Source organism: Oryzias latipes, chromosome 16 (assembly GCF_053564925.1).
Source record: "Oryzias latipes strain Hd-rR chromosome 16, Olatipes_Hd-rR_3.1".
In the NCBI taxonomy this organism is placed as follows: Eukaryota; Metazoa; Chordata; class Actinopteri; order Beloniformes; family Adrianichthyidae; genus Oryzias; species Oryzias latipes.
The window spans coordinates 33,357,509-33,371,404 of record NC_136252.1 but is presented as its reverse complement, the minus strand read 5'-3'; the positions used below and the strand labels follow the sequence as shown (position 1 = coordinate 33,371,404).

The following is a 13,896-nucleotide window of genomic DNA, read 5'->3' as shown; positions in this document are numbered from 1 at the left end:
ATTTTCGGGAGCGTCTTCAACATGTGTGTCAGTTGGCAAAGGAGAACTTAGCACGTGCTCAGTTTAAAATGAAGTCACGTTATGATCAGAAGTCTGTGACTAGAAGTTTCTGTGCAGGTGATAAAGTTCTGGTGTTGTTGCCTTTGCCTGGTTCCAGCCTGCAGGCACAGTTTTCTGGACCATATGAGGTGGAGAAGAAAATTAATGACACCAATTATGTTATCCAAACTCATGACCGAAAGAAGAAATCTCGAGTTTGTCACATCAACATGCTGAAGCGTTACTTTTCCAGAGGGGACTCGAGCTGTACTTCTGGTGATGCCCCAATAATTTCGGTCTCCACGTGTACTCGTCCTTCGGAATATCATATTTCAGAGGATGGATTTATAGAGAAAAGTGGAATTATACCTACCGCTTGTTTGGGGAATTCTGAAATATTAAGCCAACTGGACAGTTTTTTGTCTTATTTGTCTCAACCTGCTCGTGGTGACATCATCCGCTTGATTGAAGATAATTTACTGTTGTTTTCCAATCATCCTCGTCAGACCTCTGTTCTGAGTCATGACATTGATGTGGAAGGTCGGAGACCTATTAAACAACACGCTTATCGCGTTAATCCAACTAAACGGACTATAATGGAGCAGGGAGTGAGCTACCTCCTCGAACATGGCTTGGCTGTTCAGAGCAGTAGTGCTTGGAGTTCACCATGTGTTTTGGTCCCAAAACCAGATTGCACATTTCGTTTTCGTTTTCGATTTCGTTTTTGCACCGATTACAGAAAAGTAAATGCATTCACCAAGGCTGATTCGTTTCCTCTTCCAAGGATGGAGGATTGTATTGATAGAGTTGGCTCAGCCAACTTTGTAACAAAATTAGACCTGCTGAAGGGTTATTGGCAAGTGCCATTGACACCACGTGCCTCAGAGATCTCTGCGTTTGTTACACCTGACCACTTCCTCCAGTATACTGTCATGCCATTCGGGTTACGCAATGCTCCCGCAACATTCCAACGACTGATGCATACAGTATCGTTTGGAGTTAAGAACTGCGAGGCTTACTTGGATGATGTGGTTGTCTATTCTTCAACTTGGTCGGAACATCTTGAAACCTTGTCTGATATTTTCAGCCGTCTTTGTGGTGCCTCCCTTACCCTAAATCTTGCAAAATGTGAGTTTGGTAAGGCCACAATTACTTATTTGGGAAAACAAGTAGGACAAGGTGAAGTACGCCCACTGGCTGCAAAGGTGCAGGTTATTCTTGATTTCCCTGCCCCACAGACCAAGAGAGCGTTGTGTCGGTTTTTGGGGATGTGTGGGTACTATAGAGGATTTTGCAATAATTTTTCTGCAGTGGTAGCTCCTCTAACACACCTTGTTATCCCTTCATTACCATTTGTTTGGTCTTCTGATTGCAAAAATGCTTTTGTACATCCATCTAGTTTGGCCAGCGACGGAGCCGCCAAAAAATCCTCAAGAAAAACATCCATAATGTCCCCACACCACAAAAAAAACTGCCAACCAGAACCCACCAATGACGAGCGAAGAAAAAAAATCCCGGACGAGTCCCCAATTTATGTTACGCCCCCCCCTGTCTAGTGGCTCAAAAAGGACGCAACACAAAAAAAATGAAGCCCCATCTCCCTCCAATCTCAAAAGCCAGCACACTTAAAGCAGGTTAAGAGATTTTATTTTGATTGAAACATTAGAGCTAGAGTATTTACTTCAGAGTGGACCCAGGCCAAAATAACAAACAAAAATTGGCCTACCTAACAAGAACCCAAATCTTACCTAATAAAACAACATAAACCAAAAGACAATAACTTACCTCCCTAACATAACATAAACATGAGAAAACATGAGTCAAAGTAAATGGCAGTCCACTCCTACAACTCTTTTTTTTTTTTTTTTTTTTTTTTTTTTTTTTACCTTGTCCTGTCCAACAGCTGGGCAAACAGATGAGAGCTGAGGGCCTCTTGTGTTGGACATATTTTACTTTAACAAGAGGGGTTATTAATCTTCAGACAAACCAAAGGTATGTCTGAATAAACCCCTTTTGTAATTGAGGCCAAACTTTATTAATTTCAAACATGTTTGAAGATCTTTGGTGTTGGACCGGACGGAAAAGGAAAGAGGGGAAGAAGAGAGAGGGACGTTAGAAAGAGGGGGGGAAGGAGGGTGATAGTAGGAGGGGAAGGGGGATAAGACCATGAAGCAGCATAGAGCAACAAGTTTACTGGTTGTTAATCACCATGGTAAGGCTCAAATGCAGTACAAAAAGGGCGGAGCCTGTCCACACACACACCCAAGTGTCAAACACACCTGCTAGTTGCAAAAATGTCCATCTGTCGACATGTACACAAAACAGATAGTGCTCACACGCATACTTATGCCTTAAAACCAACTAGTGTGAAACATTTCAGTCATTCAGTCACGCAAACCGCCAGTGCAAAGGTGAGCCAACACCCGTGCTCAGGTGAGTGCTCATGTTCTTCTAATATGGATGGTGGAATGTGTAAAGAAGGAAGGAGAGCGCCCAGCCATCCCCACCCCAAGACCCCCACCGCAGCAGCAGCGGCAGCCGGAATCCCCCCCACGCCACACGGAAACCGGCAGGGAACAACCGCCGCCCGGGCGACCAAGCCCGCCACCCAGGCCAGGGCCAGCAGGACCGCCGCAAGGCCCCCCAGAGCCAGAGAGCAGGGAGGCACAGAGGGAAAGAGAGGGCCGCCCCAGCCCAACCAGGAGAACAGCCCCCCCGCCGCGCCGGGAGAGCCCAACGCAGGGCCCCACCGGAGAGGGACGCCCACAGCCCCAGATGAGCACCCCACCACCACCCAGGAGTTCCGGGCATCCCCCCGCCCCAACCCCAGGTACGAGCCAGGACCCCCCAAGGGAGACCCGCCCCGCACTCCAGGCAGCCATCCGCCCGGCCCACGGTTGGTCCAGGGAGGAGCAAGGCAGGGGCCCGCCGCCCCCGCCCAGGAGGGGGGAACCCCGGGGAAAAAAGAGGGCCCACAAGGGGTGTTGTAAATATGGCCCGACCAGGCTCGGCCACAGTTGGAAGTTAGGCGGGGCCCAGCGCTCAGGAGCAAGGACCAGAACCCACCCCCCAGGGACACCAACACCCCCGGCTCAGATGTAATGTGAACCCCCCCACCGCGCGGAGAGAGCACCGCCAGGCCCAGGAAGCCGGCACCCCGGGGACACGGCCGCCGCTGCAAAGGGGCCCGTACCCCCCACCAGGGAAGAGGCAGGGGACAGATGGTCCTAGGTCCCACCTTCCTTGCAAAATGTGTGTGCGTATATGTGTGTTTAAGAGGGTGTGTGTGTGCATGTGTGTGTGTTTATGTTGGGATGTATATATTGAGGGGGGAGGGGTGTGTGTACTAAGGGGGGTGCAGTTAAAATTGGCGGGTAGGGCACTAAGGGGACATCTCCTGATTACTCACAGTGATGTCCCCTCACCCTCCCCACCAAGGGGCCCTAAATGTCTAAGGTGCGGTTAAAATTGGCGGGTAGGGTGCTAGGAGGACATCTGCTGCTTGCTGGCAGTGATGTCCAAGCACCTCCCCTACCAAGGGCCCTACATGTCTAAGGTGCAAATAAAACCTAAAGAGGGGGGGACCACTCCATACGGCAACCATAGGAGGGGGGGCCACTGCCTAGTAAACCCCCCCCCCCAAGGCTCATCGCAGGCTAATCCCCCCACCCCCTCACCCTATTATGAGGTTATATGAGGAAGGGGGTAAGTTGGGGACAGCTGGTAGACTGTCCCCCGGTGGTCAAACAGCTGTCCCCCGCCCCCCCCCCCAGCAAGGGGGCCAGGCCCACCCAGCCCAGGGGCCCCACCCCCGGAGGCGCCGACACCCCAGGCCCAGCACCACCCACCCCACACAGAGGGAGAGGAGCCAGAAAGCGCCGGCCCCCCCCGGAGCAAGCCCAGGCCCCCACCCCCAAACGCCGGCCCTAGAAGAGCTCTGGTCAGGCCTCGACGGGACCGAGGCAGCCAACCGGCCGGGGAAACCGCCGATGGCCTCAGCGGAGACCCCGACCTGTCAACCCCCCCTGCCCCGTACCAATAGTGCCCCCCCCCCCCTCCCCCAGAATGCCCCCCCACAGGACAGGGCCGACAAGACCCCCCACCCCACCCCACCCCAGACCCCGCAGCCGAAGCGGATGACACCCAGAGCGCCCGGGGGCCCCAAGAGGGTTGTCCCGTCCCGCCCCAGAGCCAGGGAAGGGCTGATCCCAGCCCCAGGCGTAGATGGGAAGCCCATCCAGTGCCGCTGGGCCCCCCCCCCCGAGCAGCGCCCCCCGCCAACCCCCCCCAGCACAGGCAAAGGGACCACCCCCCCAAGCCAAGCCAGAACACCCCCCCCCCCCCCCCACGCACCCCCACACCCAAGCCCAGAGGACCACGCAGCGCCCCAGCCCGCCCCACCCCGGCGCCGGACCCGACCCCCCGACCAACGGAGCCCCCACCACCCCCCGCCAGGCACCGGAGGCCCCGGCCCCCACCCCAGCCCACGGCAGAAGGGCAAGGAGCAGCGACGACCAGGCCCCCCCATCCCCTAAGTCATGGAGTCAGCTATGGGAGACCAGAGAGACCGAATTCTTTCAAAGTTACTTGAACCTTGGGCTGACATTTTTTCCAAGCTGATCTGATCAAGCAGCAGATTTCTGTGTTGACTTATATTTATATTTTTCTTGCTTTTCCAATTTGTTAAAATAGTTTTTTTAGCAATGCAAAGAGTTATGAAAATGATAGAGCCTAATCCTCCTTCTACATCGATGGCACTCATGTCACCAAGCACACAAAGTGACGGTGAAGCTGTGATTGAAACCTTAAGCCAGACTGATAAATCGGCACATACCTGCTGCCAGAGAGCCTGGACAGGAGTGCAGAACCACAGTGCATGCATGTAATTGTCGGGTAGATTACTGTCACAGTGCTGACAAATGTCTGAGTTGCTGAGACCCATCTTGAACATCCTCTGTCCAGTGTAGTAAATTCTGTGAAGGGTTTTAAAATGGATTAGCTGCAGATTTGGACTTTTTGTCAGTTTAAAGGTGTTTAGACAAAGTTCTGACCAAAAGCTTTCATCTGTGCTGATGCTCAAATCCGCATCCCATTTTGTTGTCGGAAGTGAAATGTTATTATCTAAATTACATAAAAGTTTGTATATTTTGGAGAGAGTTTTATTCATTGAGAAATTGATCAGAGTGGTAACTACATCTGGTAGCTTTAAATCGTTGTCTCTGTATTTAAATTTTTTAGTAATACTTGATTTAAGTTGCTGATATTCCAAGAAGTTATTTATTCCATGTTTGTCTTGAAGTTCCTGGGGAGTTATGAATCTTCTATCAATAATTACGTGCTCTAGTTGTTTTATGCCCCCTGCTTGCCAAGCTGGGAAGTGGATAATTTTTTTGTTTATGAGGATGTCTGGGTTGTTCCAGATGGGTGTCATTTTGCACGGTTGAATTGATGATTTTGATATTTTGAGAAATTCCCACCAGGCTGTTAAAGTGGCGTTTATATTAATAGTTTTGAAACAATCCTGTTTTTTAACTGTTTGGCTAATAAATGGAAGATCTGACAGGTTGATCTTTCCACATAACGCCTGTTCCAAGTCTAACCATGAGTTGGTTTCTGGATTATTTTTTAACCATTTTAAGATGTATTGTAATCTATTTGCAAGAAAGTATTTGTGGAAATTAGGTAATTCTAATCCTCCACAGCTTTTTGCAGATTTTAAAGTTTTTAGACTAATTCTTGCAGGTTTATTGTTCCATAAAAAGCTTGATATGGATGAGTCTAATGTTTTGAACCATTTTAGTGGCGGTTGTGTGGGAATCATTGAAAAGAGATAATTAACTTTGGGTAAGATTTTCATTTTTACCGTGGCTACCTTGCCCATAAGGGACAGAGGCAGGTTGGTCCAGCGTGTTAGATCGTCCTGTATGTTTTTCAGTAATGGGGTGTAGTTTAGCTGCACCAGTTCTGATAGTTTGGGGGAAAAATTGATACCTAGATATTTGATATTTCCTGATTTAACTGGTATTGTGAGTCTTTGCTCCGCATTATTGTTCAGTGGTAATAAAACAGACTTATTCCAATTAATGGAATAGTCTGATATAGAGGAGAATTCATTAATGATTGTTGCCGTTTCATTTACAGAATGTAAATTACTTAAAAACAGTAATATGTCATCTGCATAGAGACTAATTTTATGATGGCTGTGTTTAGTTTTGATTCCTTTAATGCTTTCATTCTGTCTTATTGCTGCAGCTAAAGGCTCAATGAATATAGCAAAAAGAGAAGGAGAGAGTGGGCAGCCCTGTCTGGTTCCTCTTCCGAGAAAAAACCTGTTTGAAGTCTGTTTATTAGTTCTAACTGATGCATTGGGGTTGTGATATAATATTTTGATCCATTTGATGAATGCTTCTCCAAAACCAAACTTATGGAGGGCGGCAATAAGGAACTTCCAGTTTACTCTGTCAAAAGCTTTTTCAGCATCCAGTGATAGTATGGACATTTCCTGGTTGTTAATGGTGGCAAAATCTATTATATTAATAAGTCTTCGGAGATTGTCATCCGAGTGTCTGCCTTTGATAAATCCAGTTTGGTCGAAGTCAATTATGTGAGGAGTGATTTTTTCTATTCTCTGTGCTAGTGCTTTGCAGATAATTTTTACGTCTGCATTGATTAGAGAAATAGGGCGGTAGCTTGAAGGACTATTGGGATCTTTGTCTGGTTTTAGAAGAAGAATTATGTTGGCTGAGTTCATGTTAGGTGGCATTGATTGGCTTTCATTGATAGATGTGACCGTTTCATAAAACGTTGGTGCCAGCTGTTCCCAGAATTCTTTATAAAACTCAGCAGGAAAGCCGTCAGGCCCTGGTGCTTTACCATTAGGCATAAGTAACAGAGCTTCATGAAGTTCAGACAACGAGAACGGAGAGTCTAAGTTTGTTATTTGATCCTCATTTAACCTGGGTAGGTTTACATTATTAAGAAATGAGTCAATACTTTGCTCTGACGGATTGATCTGTGGTGTGTACAAGTTTTTATAAAAGTTTTCAAATGCGTTATTAATTTTGACCGGGTCATGAGTGATATTTCCTGTTTGGTCCGTAATAGAGGTGATTGATGATTTTTCTCTATTAATTTTAAGCTGATTAGCCAGAAATTTGCCAGATTTATTAGAGTTTTCAAATCTTTCAAGTCGTAGCCTTTGTATTTGAAATTGTGTTTGTTTATTAATGATGTCATTTAACTGCAGCTTTAAATTTTTCAGATCTCCCAGAATGTGTTCCTGTGCAGAAGCAGCATAAGCAGTCTCCAGGGTTTGGATTTTATTTTCTAATTCTAATAAATCTGCTTTCTCTTTGCGTTTTTTGTGCGTTGAATAAGAAATGATTTTCCCTCTCATGACTGCCTTTGCCGTTTCCCACAGAATGCACGGTGAGATGTCTGGTGTATTGTTGAATTCTAGGAAGGTTGCCCATTCTTTTTTAAAGAATTCAAGAAATTCCTGGTCTTTTAACAGAGACGTATTAAACCTCCAGGTCGTACATGAGGGTGTGGATTTTTCCCTGGAAATATTTACAGAGACTGGTGCATGATCACTGATAATAATCGGATGAATGTTGGAACTTTTAATTTCTTTTAAAAGAGAGTTACTGATTAATAAATAGTCTAAACGGGAGTGTGAATAGTGAACTGGAGAAAAAAAGGTGAACCCTTTAGTGTTTGGATGACATGAGCGCCACGCGTCGCAGAGACCCAGATCATTCATGTACTGCTTTAGAATACTTGCAGACCTCCATGTGCGCTGGGCTGCTGCTGTGCTGAGTCTGTCAAGTTCAGGGTCCAGAACCAGATTGACGTCTCCTCCTATAATGATTGTGGAGTCAGAGTGAACTGAGAGTGAGGTGAAGAATCTGTGAAAGAAGGAAGAGTCGTCAACATTTGGACCATAGATGCTGGCTATGCAATAGTCCTTATTCTGAATGGATATATTAATAATTACAAATCTACCTTCTGGGTCAGTAACTGTATCCTTATGAGTAAATGTAACATTTTTATTAATCAAAACAGCAACTCCTCTTTGCTTGGAGTTATAACTAGAAGAATATATGACTGGAAATTTTGAGCTGCACAGGAGGTCCTGAGATTGTGTACATAAATGGGTCTCCTGCAGTAGAGCTATATCTGCTTTAAGATCATCCAGGTGAGATAACACTTTCAATCTCTTTGGCCCAGAGCCAAGCCCACGCACATTCCAGCTAACAATGTTAAGACTGTTCATAACTGTTCTGACCAAGAGAATGTAAGGCTAAATAGAGTGTGTGCCGGTCCATGTGCGCGTGCCCGCTGATCGATGAAGAAACACTGTGCGTTTGTGTGCGTGCGCGTTTCCTGACTGTGTGAGCTGCATGTTGCATGTGTCCTATGTGGGCTTATGTGAGGTGTTTGCGGGATGTCCGCGAGTGTGTGCTGGTTCGCGTGTGCTTGCCCGTGTGCGCGCTTGTCTGCGCGCGCGTGCCCTTCCGTGCATAAATAGAAACCAACTTACCGGGGGACGTGTTACCTTTGGATAATTTACATATGAGGAGGGGGGGAGAGAGGGGAAACTAAAAAGAAGAAAGAGGTAAAGAAAAACAGAAAGAAACAAACATAACAGGAAAAACAACAGAAACATGAGAGGGGAGAAAACTTAAACTGCTTCAGCGAGATGGAGGTGTGGATGATTGATGAGCCGGTTTCATTCATTCAACACGTTTAGCCGCTGTTTTTTCGGATGTCAGATCTTCAGCAAAGCCAGGGGGTGATCTCCGGGTCTCGGAAGAGCCTTCCATCTACAAAGAGTTTATCCACAGAAACCACGGCTCTAGACCCGTTGGCAAGGTGTTTTTTCCTCAGAGGAAAAAGGATCTTTCGGCGCCGCAGGATCTCAACCGGAAACTGGTCATTGACACTAAAATGTGTCCCCCTCCTACAACTCTAAACTCCATACAGTTGGTTTCGGGAGAGGTGGGAGATGTCAAATGAGCCTCCTTTGGTCTTCTTCCTGGTTCCTTTTATAGCAGGTGTGATTCCAGGTGCAACTTCTGGCAGCCAATCCACTCCTGGTGTTGGAGCACCACACCAATCGCAGCCCGGCACCTGCACACTGACATTTGCAAGACACAAGAAAAGAAAACCACACAAAGAAAAAGGTCCTGGGACCTAACAACGATGCAAATCTGTGAAGTAGCGAAACCGTGAAAAGTAAACCGCGTTATCGCAAGGGATCGCTGTACTTATGTATTACGTGTTGATTACAAATGCTGTCAGGATATTTATTTAATTTTTTTTTTAAATTATTTATGAGTGTTCTCTTTCCTTTGATCTTTTGTCCATTTTACACAACTTTGAACAGACTTTTCCGTCTGTCAAACACCCAGGGTTAAGATGAATGACATGATGCAAACTCGTTTTCTATTTCTTTTCTCTTTAAATCTAGTAAACCCAATAAATTAATTCATCTTCTTCCTTTTTGTCCCTTTCGGGGTCAGGGGGCTGCTGGAGCCTATCCCGGCCACTTGTGGGCAAAGGCAGGGGACACCCTGGACAGGTCGCCAGTCTGTCACAGGGCCACACCTCTCATCTAGGGACAATTTAGAGTTTCCAATTGACCTATGAAGCATTTCTTTGGATGGTGGGAAGAAGCCGGAGTCCCTGGAGAAAGCCCACACATGGACGGGGAGAACATGCAAACTCCACACAGAAAGGTCCCCCATTGATGTGCTGTTCAAGGTCCCCCAGCCGGGACTTGAACCAGGGACCTTCTTGCTGTGAGGCAAGAGCGCTAACCACTGCTCCACTAGGCAGCCCTGAACCCAATAAAGTATATGAATTTTATGGATGAGAACTATTTTTTGTTAGGATGCAGCTTTTAGTTTTTTGCGGGTCTTGAATCATAAGCGGTGAGTCTAAGCCCCGCCCTTGCCTCTCTACCTGTTCACACCTCTGCAGCTCTGCAGCTCTGTTTTTCCCCCGCGTACAACCCCCCCCTACAGCGTGTTTTACATAGACAGAGCAACATACGGTCATCGTAGCAGATAGGTGACAGGATAGTAGGGGCGCCCTAACGCAAATTTAGTTAATTTTACGCGGAAATGGGTGGTTTTAGTCAAGGAAAAAAAAAAAACTGTCTTGTTTTTCTTCTGTCTTGAGATTACCACTGACTTTCCATCCCATGACAGACTCTGGTCGGCGTTCACAGCTGCAGACACGCCCCCTCCGCATGCTCACTAACCGATGGTGTTAAAGGTAACCACAACAATCTTAGAACATGATGGTTATTTTACAAAACCACAGAGAGCCGCAGCACAGGGAGGAAAGAGCCGCACGAGGCTCCGGAGCCGCCGGTTGCCGAACCCTGGCTTAAAGGGTCGTTGGAGAATTATGGGTACAGTAGTCAGAAGCTTGGTGGAGTGACATAAGCTGTGCTTCAACATACCGAACAGAAAAAGTGAGAGGATTACTTAATATTTTATGTGTTATAACCAAACAATGTAAAGGTACTGTCAATAAAGTTTTATTATGCTGTGTTGTTCTCTCTGCAAAGGCTGATTATTGCCTAAAAAGGGGCAAAACATGAAGAACACACTGCAGCAGGAAAACAACCCCTCTGACCAATCACCCTTTATGTTGGACCTTCTCGGCATTCTGGGTAGTGTAGTCACAGCACAATAAATTACTGTTTTGTTTTACTTAGGGTGCCTATATTCCAGTATGGCTTAGGGTCCAAAAAATATAATACTTTAAATGCAGATTGTTGCATTTATGTTTATAAGTCGATACATTAAACACGAATAACTGATGTAAACATATTAGTTTAGTTTTATTAAGAGCCACTCTGATGAAAATTTAGTTTTTTCGAGTTTTTAACATGTTCTTCTGTTATTTTTCTCATGATGGAGGACACACATAAGAACATTTAAGATTAAAACAGCATTTCTGAGTGTTTCTTTATGCAAATTGTAATCAAACCGGAGCAGATTCAAAACCGCTGTTTGTAAAAGCTCTTCGTTGTGACGCAGCAACTGAAATGGGCGGGTCAAAGTCTCCGTGCTCCACTCCATTCTGATGCAAACACTTGCAGACGTCTTTGTTCTCCTCATCTGAGCTGGAATTTGGCTCAAAACTGCACAGCTGGATAACTCCAGTACCACTCGCCATTTTTGTTCCACCGCTAATGTTAGGTTGGGGTTGTCAGAATCCAAACAGATGTCCAACATGTTCTTCAACCATGAAGCCCTGAAGCTCCTGATTGGCTAAACACACCTGATCCAGCTAATCAACAGCAGCTTCCTGGAAATTGCTTCAGTGCCAATGGTCTCGCCAGCAACTCAGTGGCAATTTCTGATGAATTCCCGCCACTCTGCTTAAAATTTTTCTTCTAAGACATAAAAAACGGCTTAATTATAATTAAAAAACTATTGGTGACGCTTTTACAGCAGATCAAAATACGATTAGAGTGGGACTGTAGAAGTTACGTTCTTTTTAAAAATAATGAATAGACGTTAATAAATTATTTTTCACATTTGGAGTGGCTGTGGTGTAGGGGAAGAGTGGTCGACCCCTGATCACTGGTTCAGTTCCAACCTTGTCTGGTCACATGTCGTAGTGTCCTTTGGCAAGACACTGAACCCCACATTGCTCCTGGTGATGGTGCAGCTAATTACTAACCTAACGTGTTGCCTAACGGCGCAAAACCGCTTTTCTCTTCTTTAGAATTCACTGGAATTATGTTAATTGTGTTGAAGAGTTACGGAAGTCCAAAGAATGTCAATGTGTTAAAGGTTAAAGATACAGTTTTTGGTTTTCAAATATAAATAGAAAACCATCAAATTTCTGTAAAAATGTCTGCAACGTTAGTCATAAACCCAACAAAACGAGCAAAGGTAACTGAAATTACTTGCACGTCCATCATTTTTGCGTGTTTTTCGGCATCAGAATTACTGATATGCCTTAGTGGAAGTTTAATGCTTGAGAGTTTAGACAAACCGTTTGTGGTACAAACGCTTCACAGTGAACGACAACTACAACTCTTAAAACAATGTTTGAGTTTAAATCAAATGAAAGCTGATTCTCTAATGTCTTCTGAGCCAGCATTTGATTCACAGCAGAGCACAGAAACAAATGTTTCATCTGACAAAAGAACAAAATCAGATCTATCTGTTTGTTGTTGGCTGAGCTGGTAACCAAATCATTCTTAAAGTTACTCTTGTTGTGTTATTTTTCCAGTCTCAGAGCTGAGAAACCTCAGATGAAATAAAGAACATGACATGCTTGTGTCTGTGATGTACAACAGCATGTCTTCATTCTTCTGACAAACCTTCACATTCACTCCCACAACCAATCAATCAGTCAATGCCGTGGATTACTTTCTTTTTTTCATTTATCAAATAGCAACGTATGGAAAGAAATTGAGCGAAGCAGCCGCAGGCGACTGAGGCGAGGATTAAACTTTATCGTGTCCACTCTCCATGGAGGGAAACGAGGAGCAGGCGAGCTTGGTTTCCTCCTCTGCAGGATTATCTCAGCGGGATGTGTGGTAATACTCAGTCAGATGTGACATTTCTCCAAACACTTGACCTTAGGGGAAGAAGACACTCTTGACGCCTCCGAATCCATGTCTTTGTTAGCAGAGAGAAATCAAACTAGTTCCACGTATAAACTATATTTGTGTTTGATGAAATGTGACTCCGCGGAGGATCGTCAGTCTATGAGAAAATCAGAGTAATTGCTGCCCGTGGGGCCTAAACACAATAAGGCTTTTCACTTTCTGAGCACATCGACTGCTGCACTCAAATGAAGGTGAAGTTCAACTCAAATAAATGTTTATATTGTTGACACAAAGCATGAATGCACTCAGTGGTTTAGTCCAAATGTTTAATTAGAGAATTCCTCGTTTTATGAGCAGCTTTTAGTGGAGTTTTCATAATTATGTTCCGTTGTAGAACAATGACCATGGATATCTGACTTTTACGTCATTTCAACATTACTGGAATTTCACCAGAAACATTTACGGAAAACATTGCTTCTTTATGACTGCATGTTCATTATGTATAAGTTTATTTAATTCAGTTATGGGCAAGCTAAGGCCCAGGCCCAAATGCGACCCATTAAACTTTTTGATTATGGCCCACCAAACTCCAATAGAATAAATTGATAATCCTTATCAATGTGTTATTTTCTCTGTAATTGGGGTGTCTCCCAATAGACGATACACTACAAATACATTAACCTTTGTTCAGGTGCAGAAAGTTGTTCTGCATCCATGCGTTGTTTGTTGTTTTTCTAAAGTTCTTGTGTGTTTTTCGAGTCGGACTGTCATTTTTCCCTTTCATTCCAACCCCGCGTTAAAGCAGCATTTCTCTAGTTTGCAATTCTTCCTGAGGGACTTCAACCCATTGGTGCAACTGGCACTAAAATGGGAACCCCTGCAATATGAACCACAGCCATATTTGTGAAATAAAAACTCCAAAATGTTTTGTTTTAATATTTTATATTTAAAAAATTTTAGTATTTAATTTTCATGTTTTTAATATTTCATATATATATCTCACATCTGAGAAAGATGTGTGCAGAAGCCACTCTCCAGGATGAAACATCCAAGATGCATGAATACGTCAACCTCAAGGCCGCAACTGACAGTGTGCTCAGTGAATGTCTCAGGCAATGGAGAGCAGAGGATACAGTGCTGGAGGACAGATCGTCATGGGAGGACAAACCCCTGCATGGGATGTACCACCGGACCATAACTGAAGTGGCTGATATCAAGAAGTCCTACCAATGGCTAGAGAGGGCTGGCCTACAGGACAGCACTGAAGCGCTCAT

General features: G+C 45.1%; 1 protein-coding gene and 1 long non-coding RNA gene across 9 annotated transcripts in view; one reads left to right on the top strand and one right to left on the bottom strand.

Annotated features, from left to right (window-relative positions):
- Window positions 1-13,896, top strand: part of ube2e2 (ubiquitin-conjugating enzyme E2E 2) — a 137,688-nt gene that overhangs the window by 61,509 nt on the left and 62,283 nt on the right. The window lies entirely within an intron of this gene.
- Window positions 4,723-10,280, bottom strand: LOC144984527 (uncharacterized). The gene is made up of 2 exons (XR_013648285.1): window positions 7,827-10,280; window positions 4,723-5,012 (listed from the first exon to the last, which is right to left on the bottom strand). It is a non-coding gene; the product is annotated as an uncharacterized LOC144984527 (long non-coding RNA).